General features: G+C 49.2%; 2 non-coding genes across 2 annotated transcripts; both read left to right on the forward strand.

Annotated features, from left to right (window-relative positions):
- The first annotated feature begins 104 nt into the window (after positions 1 to 104).
- TRNAE-CUC (transfer RNA glutamic acid (anticodon CUC)) lies at positions 105 to 176 on the forward strand. The gene has a single exon. It is a non-coding gene; the product is annotated as a tRNA-Glu (tRNA).
- Positions 177 to 11,873: 11,697 nt separating this feature from the next.
- TRNAE-CUC (transfer RNA glutamic acid (anticodon CUC)) lies at positions 11,874 to 11,945 on the forward strand. The gene has a single exon. It is a non-coding gene; the product is annotated as a tRNA-Glu (tRNA).
- The last annotated feature ends 1,994 nt before the right edge of the window (positions 11,946 to 13,939 follow it).

Here is a 13,939-nt window from a genome sequence, read left to right on the forward strand (position 1 = left end):
TTTATCTGCTGTCATCAAGTCTCTAATTTTCGCGTGGTTTGTAACTTCAACAGTTTTACCCGGTTGGCTGAATGGCTAAGCGATCGCTCCGTCACTCTCCGTTCTCCGGCATGGTCTAGTGGCTAGGATACCTAGCTCTCACCCAGGAGACCCAGGTTCGATTCCCGGTGTCGGAAGTATTTTCTTTGATCTGCTATCATCAAGTCTCCAATTTCTGCACGCTATACAACTTCAATACTTCTAACCTGTTGGCCGAATGGCTAAGCGATCGCTCCGTCTCTCTCAATTCTCCGGCATGGTCTAGTGACTAGGATACCTGGCTCTCACCCAGAAGGCCAGGAAGGTCTCACCCAGGAGGTTCGCCAACCAGCAAAGCGCATGATGATCGGTAACAACTCTGAACGGGCGACCATACAGGTATGGTCTGAATTTAGCTATTGCCCAGACAACAGCTAGGCACTCCTTTTCAGTTGTTGTGTAATTCGCCTCCGCAGATGATAAAATCCGACTCTCATAAGCAATAGGGCGTTCGACGCTGCGGTGCCACTGGACGAGGACTGCACCAAGGCCGATGTTACTGGCGTCTGTGTGTAGTTCAGTGTCGGCATATTCGTCGTAGTGTCCGAGTAAGGGCTCAGATTGGAGACGCTGCTGGAGCTCGGAAAAAGCGCGTGTTTGCTCAAGGCCCCACACGAAGGGAACGTCATCTTTTGTCAGACGAGTGAGGGGTTTGGCAATGTTTGCGAAATTTTTCACAAAGCGTCTGTAGTATGCGCAGAGGCCTAAAAATCGACGCACATCACGTTTGTTGGTAGGTGGTGGAAAATCTGCGACAGCCAATGTTTTGTCTGGTTCCGGCCGAATCCCATCAGGATTAACAAGGTGACCGAAGAACTTTAATTCGTTGTAACCAAAATGACATTTTTCTGGTTTCAGTGAAAGGCCTGCCGTGCGAATTGCAGCAAACACAGATTCAAGTCACTGCAAATGCTGCTCAAACGTTTCGGAAAAGACAACGACGTCGTCTAAGTAAACAAGACATGCTTCCTACTTGAGACCGGAGAGCACTGTATCCGTCATCCTCCGGAACGTCGCAGGGGCAGAACACAGACCGAAGGGCAGCACCTTCAATTCGTAAAGACAATCAGACGTTATGAATGCTGTTTTCTCTCGGTCGCGTTCATCATCTTCGATCTGCCAGTAGCCACTGCGTAAATTCATAAAGGAGAAGTATCGGGCGCGTCGGAAGCGGTCTAGTGAGTCGTCGATGCGCGGAAGCGGATAAACGTCTTTCTTTGTGACTTTGTTGATTTTGCGGTAATCGACGCGAAATCGCAGAGTGCCGTCCTTCTTTTTTACCAGTACGACGGGGGACGACCATGGACTGTTCGAGGTTTGGATTACGCCATCTTCGAGCATCTGCTTCAATTGAGAACGTATAGCCTCTTGTTTCTTTTGTGATACTCGGTAGGCGTGTTGACGTATGGGTCGCTCAGCATGGTTAGTGACAATGCGGTGCTTTACGGTTGGCGTTTGTTTTATCTTGGATGCAGACGCGAAACAGTCGCTAAACATTCGGAGGATATAGAGGATTTGCTATTTCTGTGCACATGACAGCTTCGGATTGACATCGACTGCATCGGCTACCGCAGTGTCACTTTCAACGGCTGCAGAAATTGGGGCTATCGTCGTACACGCTTCATCGTCAATGGATTCGAAATGAGCGATAGTTGTTCGGTTGGCCAAATGTTGGTATGATCCACTAAAATTGGTGACCAACAACTCAGTAATCCCACGTTTAAATTGAATTATGCCGCGGGCAACACAGATTTGCTGAGACAAGAGCACCGAAAGGTTGGCTTCGGCGATACCCCTACTGTCATGGTCTATGTCGCCCTTTACTGTAATGAACATACTGGTGCGTGGCGGAAGTGTGACGGTGTCGTCGACAATGCGAAGCGCAGTCTTCTGCGGATTGGTATCTCTAGGCTTCGGGCCATAGTCGCCAGCAAACGTTACGAGGCAGTCTCGAAGATTTATAACAGCGCCGTGCTCACGAAGGAAATCCATGCCATGGATAACTTTCCGGGAGCATTCGGGAAGCACAACGAAAGAAGCAACGAACGTCGACTCACAGATTTGCAGCCTTGCGGTGCATCTCCCGATTGGTGTCAAGAGATGACCACCGGCTGTCCGAAGGTTTGGTCCATTCCCCCAAGGAGTCGTGACTTTCCTGAGTTGAGCCACAAGTTCAGCGCTGATAACTGAGTAGTCGGCACCGGTGTCGACCAGAGCACTCACTGGATGGTTGTCGACACGAACGGCAATGTCAGCAGAATTGGGTTCGTCAGCGATGTGAGGTGTCGGCTGAAAGGAATCGTCGAAGGTCGGTGAAAGGGTCGGAGGAGGCTGTTTTGACGATAGCTTAACAGCGGTCCCACCCCCGGAGGTCGCTGATTCTAGTTTCCCCGGCGTGGACTTGGGGACCTAGCGTATCGTCCCGCAACAACATCGGCGAAAGTGGAGTATTGATTCGCGGACGTAGAGCGTCGAGGAGATGAAGAGCGTGATTGGCGTCGCTGAAGATTCGAAGGCGGTAGACTTGCCAAGTACTCTGCGATGACGCGGGGTCGTTCGCCATCCCTGGGCCGACGAGCTTCTGGCGGAAATTTAGGTACGCCCATCTGTCAGTACGAGCACTCCCGGTACAAGTGACCTGGCTCACCACAGTGATAGCATAGTGGCCGATTGTCGGAAGCGCGCCACACGCTAGATTTCCGCAAATTGGGTCGCGGATTCCCGTAGTGTGGCGGGCCCGAGAAGTACTGCGGCATCTGCAGGCAAGTCGGTCGTTGGTTTTCATAGCGTGGCCCGCCCGAGAAGTGCTGTGGCGTCTGCAGGCTAGTCGGTCGGGGGAAATAGCTGGCTGCCGGTGCAGGAGTACGTACACCTTCCACATACGTTAGCAGTGGAACTTCGGTAGGATGTGGCGCTAATGGTCGTACCAGCTGCCGCACCTCTTCACGGACGACGTCTGTCAGAGCAGCCACTTAAGGCTCTGAAGGCACTGCGTGAAGCTTTTGCAGCTCGTCGCGTACAATGCTACGGACTAGCTCAGCAAGGTCTTTCACGCTCGTGACATCAGGTGTTACCAAGGGTGCTGACAGACATGCAAGGTTGTCGGACCGCTCATACTGACCGCTGTCTCAGCATTCGCTTCATTGTCATCGCTTCACGGAGGAATTCTGCCACGGTAGCTGGTGGGTTTCGTACAAGTCCTGCAAACAGCTGCTCCTTGACACCCCGCATCAGAATGCGCACCTTTTTGTCTTCCGTCATTGCAGAATCCGCTCGACGAAACAGACGACACATCTCCTCAATGAACATGGCCACGCTTTCATTGGGTCGCTGATTGCGAGAATTGAGGAAACGTTCGGCTTGTTCTTTCCGGCCAGCGCTACCATACGTGTTCCGTAGCTGAGTGCAAAACACCGGCCAGGTTTTCAGGGCGGCCTCGTGATTCTCGAACCAAACACGCGCCGAATCCTCCAGGTAGGAATAGACATACCGCAGTTTCCGGTGCTCGTCCCACTCGTTGGCGACGGCGACTCGATTGTATTGGTCCAGCCAGTCTTCAACGTCTTCGTAGGGCTCCCCATGGAAGGGCTTTGGCGTTCGAGAGGCTGGTAGCCATGGTGCTGACGGAGTCGCGGTCTGTTCAGTCTGGCTTGCAGTTGTAGCATATGCCATGGTTCTGGAGCGTTCCGGAAGAGGGCTTAACTAGGGTGGTAGGCCTAGTTGCCGCCGACTGCGTCGAAGGTTGGCTGTTTCTACTAAGGCATCAATGTTGAGACCGAGATCTTCCTCGTGGTAACAGTGCATAGACTAACACCCAGCACCTCCACCAGTGTCACGTTACAACGTAACTGTAACCTGCTGATAATGGCACACAAGGACGTCAAACTGATTCGAACAACGGCAGTAGAACTATTGTTTTTCTCTGCACGTGCATCTTTGTCCTCTTCTGAACAGCGGCACATACAAGCATGCCAGCATCTGTGGAAATAATAGTTTCGGAACTTGTACTAGTGGAAATATTCATGAAAATTCTAGCTAAAAAGTTGCAAACAGTCATTACGGAGCTCGTGGAGCCACATCAGACGTGCGGAATGAAAGGTCGAACTATCCTCACTAATATACACGCAGCCCGGAGCATCCTCGAATGTTACGACGCTATTGGTGCGCGAGTCGCAATGCTGCAAATTAACCTCGAGAAGACTTTTGACAGGGTGCCTCATGAAATTCTGCTGTGCATCCTAGATTTTGTGCAATTAGGGAAAATAACCAAAGAGGCGTTGCCATGGCGTACCGAGACTGCTCAACGCGGCTAATCGTAAACAAGGTGCTGGGGAAGCGCATCCCAGTCAAGCGTTCGGTCCGTCAGGGTTGTCCTCTCTCACCACTATTGTTTTGTTTGTACATAGAGTCCTTGTGTTTGAGTGTGATAGAGAATGACTGTGTCCGTGGGTTTAAGTTGCACGAGGTTGAAGTCCAGCTGTTGGCTTATGCGGACGATATTGCCATTTTTTGCGCGGACTCTTACAGCATAGCAGATGCTGTCAAATGCGTTACTAACTTCTGTGCTGCAAGTAGCAGCGCTGTAAACTGGAAAAAATGCCTTGGATTTTATCACGGTGACTGGGCAGAAACCCCAGACATTTTTGCCAGCATAACGTTTGTTACGACTCCGGTGAAATACTTGGGACCCTCCTCGAATGCTACAAAGACAGCGATTCGTACTGGAGGAGCCAAGTGGATAAACTGCGGAAAAGAGTGAACAAGTGGAATGGCTAGAATTGGTCTATGTTTTTTAAAGCCACAATTTGCAACATATTCTTAGTGAGTAAAATTTGGTATATCTTACAAGTCTTACATTGTTCAAGGGTAAACATCAAAAAATTTCACCGTGTGTTCGCTGTCTTTGTGTGGGAATCATCTTGGGAAAAATCGAGTCGGACCAATTTATTCCTTCGAGTGCGAAATGGAGGACTGGGCTTGTCGCACTTGTTTTTAAGACAGGTAGTCAATCGATTTTGTTTCTTTATAAAACGTCGACAACCCATTCCTTCGCACTGTCTGTCAACTTCGCCTGGGGCAACACTTGCCTAACATGGTTGTATCAACCTGCAGCGTACCTGGTGGTATTCATGGCTTTCTCCGCGAAGTTGTACTTTCTTGTAAGTTTCTGTCAGTGCGGTTTTCACTTGAATACTTGAGTCAAGTCCGACGTAGAAAGTTGTACAAGGACCTATGTGATGTGTTTTTACGAGTGCCTTTGTATCGGTCCCTTTACAATGTATGCCATGGCCACACTGAACAAAAGCGCGTCAAGACGATGAAAATATCGCCAGGTGCTAAGAATTTCTTTTTTAAATTACATACCGGTACGCTGACCGTCAATACCTGGATGGCTGCAAAGGTGTTTTACGTTCCTTGGGGCACGCATTGCATATTATGCAGAAAGGAGGAGACAATTGAGCATGTATTCATTGAATGCTGGGACGCTATCTGTTTCGGACGTGCTCCAGCGCACGATAAAAAAAGAATTCCCCATAATTGCACATGGCATCCGCTATTTGCAAATACAAAGTGACGACGGTACCCCATATGATATGATAATGCTTATGGCTCTTCATACCATTTGCAAATCCAGGATTGAAGCCATGCACTTTGATGTAGATGCACGAGCGCCCACCCAGTACTTCAAAGAATATATAAGAAATTTTGTGGATGAACAAAAGTTGCAGGAATTCACCCCAGAATGTTTGCCGCGTGTCGAATTACTATCGACGATAAAAACATTTTAACAGATGCGTGGCCACATCATTTGAGCCACGGTTTTTACAATGTTTTGGATTGTGTTGTGTAATTATCTGTTAATATGTGTATTGTTTAAGTGAGCCGAAGACAGTCAATAAAGAAAAAAAAGCGATCGCTCCGTCCCTCCGTCCCTCTCCGATCTCCGGCATGGTCAAGTGGCCTTCCACTTCCGGCTTTCGAGTGATACGGTCGCGGAATGTTCGGCTCCGACGTAGCGGTTTTAGCGGCCCGACAGGCCGCGGTAACAGGGTTTTTGCACCTAGCGCCAACGATTATCAGGTGATTCTGCCCAATCTGCCTTCCGGGCGTATCGCTGCGAATACCGTTTTCATGCATGGTGATCCGAGAGCCCGGCTACCGCGTCGAAGATTACCGGGACACTTTGGCCAAGCTTGGTGCGCTCGACAACGTTTTGGCGTTGGGGGCGTATCACATGAACCACGTATGGGCTGTGACACTAACGAGTGCTGAGGCTGCTCGGAAGTTGCTCTCCGCCGTCGATGTGAAGGTAAAGGATCGCCCATGTTTGCTCATTGACCCAAATAACCACGAGGTTCGCTTGAAGCTTCACTGGTTGCTCCACGGCGTGACCGATGAAGACGTGCGTGTTGCCTTGACTCCCTATGGGAAAGTATTCGAAGTGAAGCGGGAGAAGTGGCGAGCACAGGGCATCACTGAAAAGGGCTCAATGACGCGGTCTGTGGGACTAATGCTGAACTCCAACGTCAAGGTGGATGACTTTCCACACCAGCTCAAGACTGCCGGAGAGTTGACTCTCGTTGTCGTTTCGGGCCGTGCACCATTGTGCCTACGGTGCAAGAGTACCGGTCACATACGTCGCGACTGCCGAGTACCCCGCTGCAGTCGTTGTCGCCGCTTCGGCCACGAAGACGACGACTGCGCGAAGACATATGCCAGTGTGGCTGGACCAGCGCAGGAAAGTGACGCACTGGAGCACCTAATGGACGAAGCAGGCTCGGAAGAAAGAGCAGTAGTTAACCCAAACTCTGCTGTGGAAGATGGGTCGTCATGCTGTCAAGAAGAGGGCGTTTGTGAAGCACCAGGTAAGCCCGACGCCGGGCTTTCATACGAAGGTGTAGGAGAAAGCAGTGAAAAGGTGGATGCAAGCAGAACCGGCGACACGTTTCTTGGTTTAGCAGACGAGACCCCCTCCGAGGCTGAACCGGTGACTGGGATTGAAAGCGACAGTGGCACTGTGATGGGGAAGCGCCCCGTAACGAAGGGAAAAAAGACAAGGGCACCACTGCTGCCTCGCCGGACGAACCACCAGCCAAAACGACTCCCGCTCGGCGGCCTCTCATCCGGCCACGGCCAAACATTTCGTCGGAGCGCAAGACAGCGGAAACGCCGCCTTCGCCACCTTAAGGACTGTACTGGGACTAGGCGTTCAGGAAAAAATTGCAGTTGTAAGGTAAGCGCTATGACCCTGGGTTTTTCGTAGCCTTACAATGGTGCAAATAGAAAATTCAATATGTGTGGCCACTTTAAATGTGCGTGGCCTGGCCTCACGCAGAAAACAATGTCAGCTTTATCGACTAGTCAGTGACCTCGACCTTGACATACTGGCAGTCCAAGAGACTAAAGTCCATGGCAACGATGAAACTGGGGGCAAGGTGCGCCAATTCTTGCCGCGGTATTCTGCGATAGTTAGCCATGCCATAGGGACTTCTTCCGGCTGCGTGTTGTTCGTCAGACAGAGTCTGGGTGCTAAAATGGAAGTCTCAACGTCCTATCCGTCTGGTCGGCTGATAGTTTGTGATCTTTTGTTTTCGGGATAGGAATGGCGCGTAATCTGATTGTACGCACCGACAGTCACTGACGAAAGACGCATATTTTTCGAACAACTAAAGCAGTATACCAAATGTAATAGGCTCCTAATCATTATTGGTGATTTCCACTGCGTCCATTCAGCCAAAGACAAAAATAGCGAACTACATTACAGGGATGCAAGTACCACTGTCTTAAGCGATACAGTAAGTGAACATGGTTTGGAGGATGTGGCTGAATGTCTCGGTGGTGGCCGGACTATGCAGTACACCCACTTTCAGGCAGCCAGCCACGCCCGACTATATAGGGCGTACGTGAGTGTTGAATTGGTACCGCTTTGCAAGGCATATCGTGTTAATGCCGTTTCAATTAGTGACCACTGCTTGGTCAGCTTTGTAGTAGCTAGCACGAAAAAAATGAAAGGGGCCTTCGAGTGGCAACAATGGAAATTTGATTCGAATCTGCTTAGTGATGAAAAATTTATGGAGGAAGTAATGACGGAAGTTGAAGAAATGAAAGTTCGCAGTAAAAAGACGTTTAGAGAAAAATGGGAGAAATTCAAGCAGGCCATTAAATTGAAGGCATTGGAGCGCTCGAGCGCTATAAGCAGAGAAAAAAAATTGCCCGCAGCTTCCCTCGGGGGAACACTGAGGAGGATGCGGAGCATATAATTGGTTAACGGGGTGTTAAAGTGCGACTTACTTGGGTCGATGGCTAAATTGGTTAACGTGGTTGTGAAATGGGGTGTTAAATTGCGACTTACTTGGGTCGATGGCTAAATTAGTTAACGTGGTTGTAGGAGGGGGTGTTAAATGAGTGAACACGTACACACGTATGCGAAAGGACGGCGCTGGTCGAAGGGATGTCGATCATTGTGCTTGTGGATTCGTTGGAATTCATTTCACCGCGACCTTGGACGTCGACGCGCCGTACAAACCAACCGACGAGCGGCAACTGAGCGAGCGAGCGCCGACCTTGAGTATATATACAGCGCGACGGCGCATGCACTGTCAGCTGTTGAATGTTCTCGAAGGAGAAGCGCGCGCGCGGCACAGATGGCGACGGCGCGACGGCGCATGCGCTGTCAGCTGTCGAATGTTCTCGAAGGAGAAGCGCGCGCGGCACAAATGGTGGGCGACGGCGCGACGGCGCATGCGCGCGCGTCAGCTGTCGAATGTTCGAGAAGCGGTGCGGATGGCGCGGACAGCGCGGACGGCGCACTACAAGGCGCGAGTATAAGATGCTTCCGCATCTAAAAGGAGAAGAAAAGCACATGCGCAGAAACCTAGAAAAATTGCTCCTCGAAGAATGTAGAATGCCTGGCATGTTTATTGAAGATATTCGCGCATTGAAATGTAAAATTGAGCGGTTCGATGTCGAAAGATACCATGGTGCTGTGGTTCGGGCAAGAGCCGAGCGACTGATAATGGCAGAAGCACCGTCAAAAAGAAGTTGGGCTCAGAAATGTAGCATGCGCGACGTAATCAGATAACAGAAATCGAACACCAGGGTGAAGTCAGCAATTTCGCACATATTATCGAGCGTGCTTTCTTTGAGCACTTCAATGGTTTATTCGCCGCCAGCTCAGTTGATGTCCATCGCTTTAAAAAAGTTTTTTTTACCGCTGGTGCCAAAGCTTGACAATAATACAAAAGAAATATTGGAGGAACCCATTTCGGTAGAGGAAGTTAACAGTGCTATTGAAAGTATGCATCCGGGGAAATCGCCTGGCCCTGATGGTCTGACTTCCGCCTTTTATAAGTGTTTCAAGTTAGAAATAACACCAGTCTTAGCCAATGTTTATAATGAGAATTCGAGCTGAACATATTACCCCCGTCCTTTTCATCATCTCACACTGTTCTTATACCAAAATCGGAAGACCCCGTTGCACTGCGAAGAGTAAATTCTTACCGCCCAATCTGCCTCGCTAATGGAGATTACAAGATATTCATCAAAATCCTAGCTAAAAGGTTGAAACCAGTCATTACGGAGCTCGTGGTGCCGCATCAGACGTGCGGCATGAAAGGTCAAACTATCCTAACTAATATACACACAACACGGAGCATTCTCGAATGTTGCGACGCTATTGGTGTGCGAGTGGCAATGCTGCAAATCGACCTTGAGAAGGCTTTCGACAGGGTGCCTCATGAAATTCTGCTGTACATCCTAGATTATGTGAATTTAGGGAAAATAATCAAAGAGGGGTTGCCATGGCGTACCGAGACTGCTCAACGTGGCTAATCCTTAACAAGGTGGTGGGGAAGCGCATCCCAGTCAAGCGTTCGGTCCGTCAAGGTTGTCCTCTCTCACCACTATTGTTTTGTTTGTACATAGAGTCATTTTGTTTGAGTGTCATAGAGAATGATTGTGGCCGTGTGTTTAAGCTGCACGAGGTTGAAGTCCGGCTGTTGGCTTATGCGGACAATATTGCCATTTTTTGCGCGGACTCTGACAGCATTGCAGATGCTGTCAAATGCATTACTAACTGCTGTGCTGCAAGTGGCAGCGCTGTAAACTGGAGAAAATGCCTTGGCTTTTGGCACGGTGACTGGGCAGAAACACCAGACAGTTTTGCCAGCATAAGGTTTGTTACGACACCGGTGAAATACTTGGGTGCCCCCCTCGAATGCTACAAAGACAGCGATTCGTACTGGACGAGCCAAATGGATAACCTGCGGAAAAGAGTGAACAAATGGAATGGCTAGAATTGGTCTATGTTTTCTAAAGCCACAATTTGCAACATATTCTTGGTGAGTAAAATTTGGTATATCTTACAAGTCTTACATTGTTCAAGGGTAAACATCCAAAAATTTCACCGTGTGTTCGCTGTCTTCGTGTGGGAATCGTCTTGGGAAAGATCGAGTCGGACCAATTTATTCCTTCGAGTGCGAAATGGAGGACTGGGCTTGTCGCAGTTGTTTTTCAGACAGGTATTCAATCGATTTTGTTTCTTTAGAGACGTCGACAACCCATTCCTTCGCACTGTCTGTCAACTTTGCCTGGGGCAACACTTGCCTAACGTGGTTGTATCAACCTGCAGCGTACCTAGTGGCGTTTATGGCTTTCTCCGCGAAGTTGTGCTTTCTTGTAGGTTTCTGTCAGTGCGGTTTTCACTTGAATACTTGAGTGAAGTCCAACGTAAAAAGTTGCACAAGGACCTTTGTGATGTGTTTTTACCAGTGCCTTTGTATCGGTCCCTTTACAATGTATGCCATGGCCACACTGTACTAAAGCGCGTCAAGGCGATAAAAATACCGCCAGGTGCTAAAAATTTTTTTTCAAATTACATACCGTTACGCTGACCGTCAAAACATGGATGGCTGCAAAGGGGTTTTACGTTACTTGGGGCACGCAGTGCATAGTATGCAGAAAGGAGGAGACTATTGAGCATGTATTCCTTGACTGCTGGGATGCTGTCTTTCTTTGGGACGTGCTCTAGCGCACGATGAAAAAATATTTCCCCCTTCATGCACATGGCATCCGCTATTTGCAAATAGTAAGTGACGACGGTACCCCATATGTTATGATAATGCCTATTGCTCCTCATAGCATTTGGAAATCCAGGATGGCAGCCATGTACTTTGATGTAGATGCACGAGCGCCCACCCAGTACTTCAAAAAATATATAAGAAATTTTGTGGATGAACAAAAGTTGCAGGAATTCACCCCAGAGTGGTTGCCGCGCGTCGAATTATTATCGACGATAAAAACATTTTAATAAATGCGTGGCCACATCATTTGAGTCACGGTTTTTACAATGTTTTGGATTGTGTTGCATATTTATCTGTTAATATGTGTATTGTTTACGTGAGCCAAAGACAGGCAATAAAGAAGAAAAACGCATGGTCTAGCGGCTAGATACCTGGCTCTCACCCAGGAGGCCCGGGTTCGACTCCAAGTGTCAGAAGTATTTTCTTTTATCTGCTATCATAAAGTGTTCAATTTGCGCATGCTCCATAACTTCAATACTTTTACAATGTTGGCCGAATGGCTAAGCGATCGCTCCGCCCCTCTCCGTTCTCCGGCATGGTCTAGTGGCTAGGTTACCTGGCTCTCACCCAGGAGGCCCGGGTTCGATTCAAGGTGTCGGAAGTATTTTCTTTTATCTGCTATCATGAAGTCTTCCATTTGCGCATGCTCCAGCACTTCAATACTTTTACCCTGTTAGATGAATGCCCGTGCCATCGCTCCGTCCCTCACCATTCTCCGGCATGGTCTAGTGGCTTGGATACCTAGCTCTCACCCAGGAGGCCCGGGTTCGATTCCCGGTGTTGGAAGTATTTTCTTTTATTTTCTATCATCAAGTCTTCAATTTGCGCACGCTATGTAACTTCAATACTTTTACCCTGTTGGCCGAATGGCTAAGCGATCGCTCCGACCCTCTCCGTTCTCTGGCATGGTCTAGTGGCTATGATAGCTGGCCCTCACCCAGGAGTCACGGGTGCGACTCCCGGTGTCGGAGGTATTTTCTTTTATCTGGTATCTTCAAGTCTCCAATTTCGCACGCCTTGTAACTTCAATAGTTTTACCCTTTTGGCCAAATTGCTAAGCGATAGCTCCGTCCCTCTCCGTAGCGTGGTCTTCTTTTTTTTTGGTCTAGTGGCTAGGATTCCTGGCTCTCACCCAGGAGGCCCGGGTTCGATTCCCGGTTTCAGAAGTATTTTCTTTTATCTGCTATCTTCAAGTCTCCAATTTGCGCACCCTATATAACTTCAATACTTTTACCCTGTTGGCCGAATGGCTAAGCGATCGCTCCGCCCCTCTCCGTTTTCCGGCATGGTCTAGTGGGATTCCACTTCCGGTTGTGAAAGCGTGCGGACGTGCGTATCATGAGCTCCGTAGGAGCGGCATCGGCGGCTCAGCTTAGCCGCGGTTCCAGGATTGAAATGCCCCAGGTTTATGCTGTTATTTTGCCCCCTTTGCCGAATGGATATGTGGTTCAGATTACATTTTCTGCATGCGGGTGTAAAAGGAAGACCTTATCACGTGGAAGACTTTCGCGAGCCACTTTTTCGACGTGCTCAGCCCACCGAAGTTCTTGCGCTTGGCTCTTATCAAATGAACCACGTGTGGGCAGTGACGTGCAGAAGCACTGTAGGTGTAAAGAAACTTTTAACTAATCCGCAATTGACTTTGAAAGGCCTAAAATTCATGATAATCGACCCAAGCCACCGCGACGTCCGTCGGAAGCTGCATTGGTTGCTCTAGCACGTACGAGAAGAGGACGTAGGAAATGCACTGACCTCCTACGGGACGGTGCTTGACGTAGGAATGGATAAGTGGCGAATGGACGGCTACACCCAGCAGAATACCATGACGAGAACCGTGACGCTCCGGCTAAAGGCTAACGTTACGCTGGACGATATACCTCACCTGTTAGGAGTTGGAGGAGACCTTGCACTTATTGTGGCAACCGGAAGAGCGCCGCGGTGTTTGCGCTGCCAGCAGATTGGCCACATTAGGAGAGATTGTCGAGTCCAACGGTGTGACATTTGCAAGCGTTTTGGACACGCCCCTGGGAACTGCATGAAGACGTATGCAGCAGCTGCACTGAACACCGAGAGCATGGATAAATCCGAGCTCACTATAAACGAGGTCGAAGCAGAAGAATCGGTGAAATCAAAAACGGCTTGTGAAGGAAGAACACCTAGTGCAGTAGGCATGACGCGAGTGCAGAAAGAACCGCCAAGGTCAACTGACAATGGGGGAGTGTAACCTATCGCGGATGCATCGGCGAAATCACAGGTGACTTCTGCGGGAAAAACATTAAGTACAGGAGGCGTGATGGATGTGAAAGAAGCACGAAAAACAATTGAACGTGCGTGTATGCAAGCGGCCGCAGAATCATCGACGAGCGCAAAGGAGACTGATGTTTTAAACGATGCAACCGCTGCAACAGATGAGAGCGAATCATCTACTCCAACTGTCCAGAAACCTGCCGAGGGTTGTGCCATTGAGTGGCACGACGTCGAGGAATCAGGTACGGTAAGAAAACGACCACGAGACGCAGCCTCAACAGAATCAAGTGATATAAGCAATCAAGAACCGCCATCAAAAGCAGCTCTCCTTGGGAGGCAGTGACTATGGTGGTCAAACGTAATATAACAGGAGGAAAAAGGAGGGCGGGAAAACCGGCCCCTTGAACAAACATTGCTTGCCGCCTTCTACTAAGAAGATGCGCCGGACGACTAAATAGGTGGAGTTCGGCTAAGACGGTATGGTGAGCAGCTACTTGTTTTAAAAAAAAATAAGCCTGAAACTTAAAAGATCA

This window comes from Rhipicephalus microplus, chromosome 3 (assembly GCF_043290135.1).
Source record: "Rhipicephalus microplus isolate Deutch F79 chromosome 3, USDA_Rmic, whole genome shotgun sequence".
Taxonomy (NCBI): Eukaryota; Metazoa; Arthropoda; class Arachnida; order Ixodida; family Ixodidae; genus Rhipicephalus; species Rhipicephalus microplus.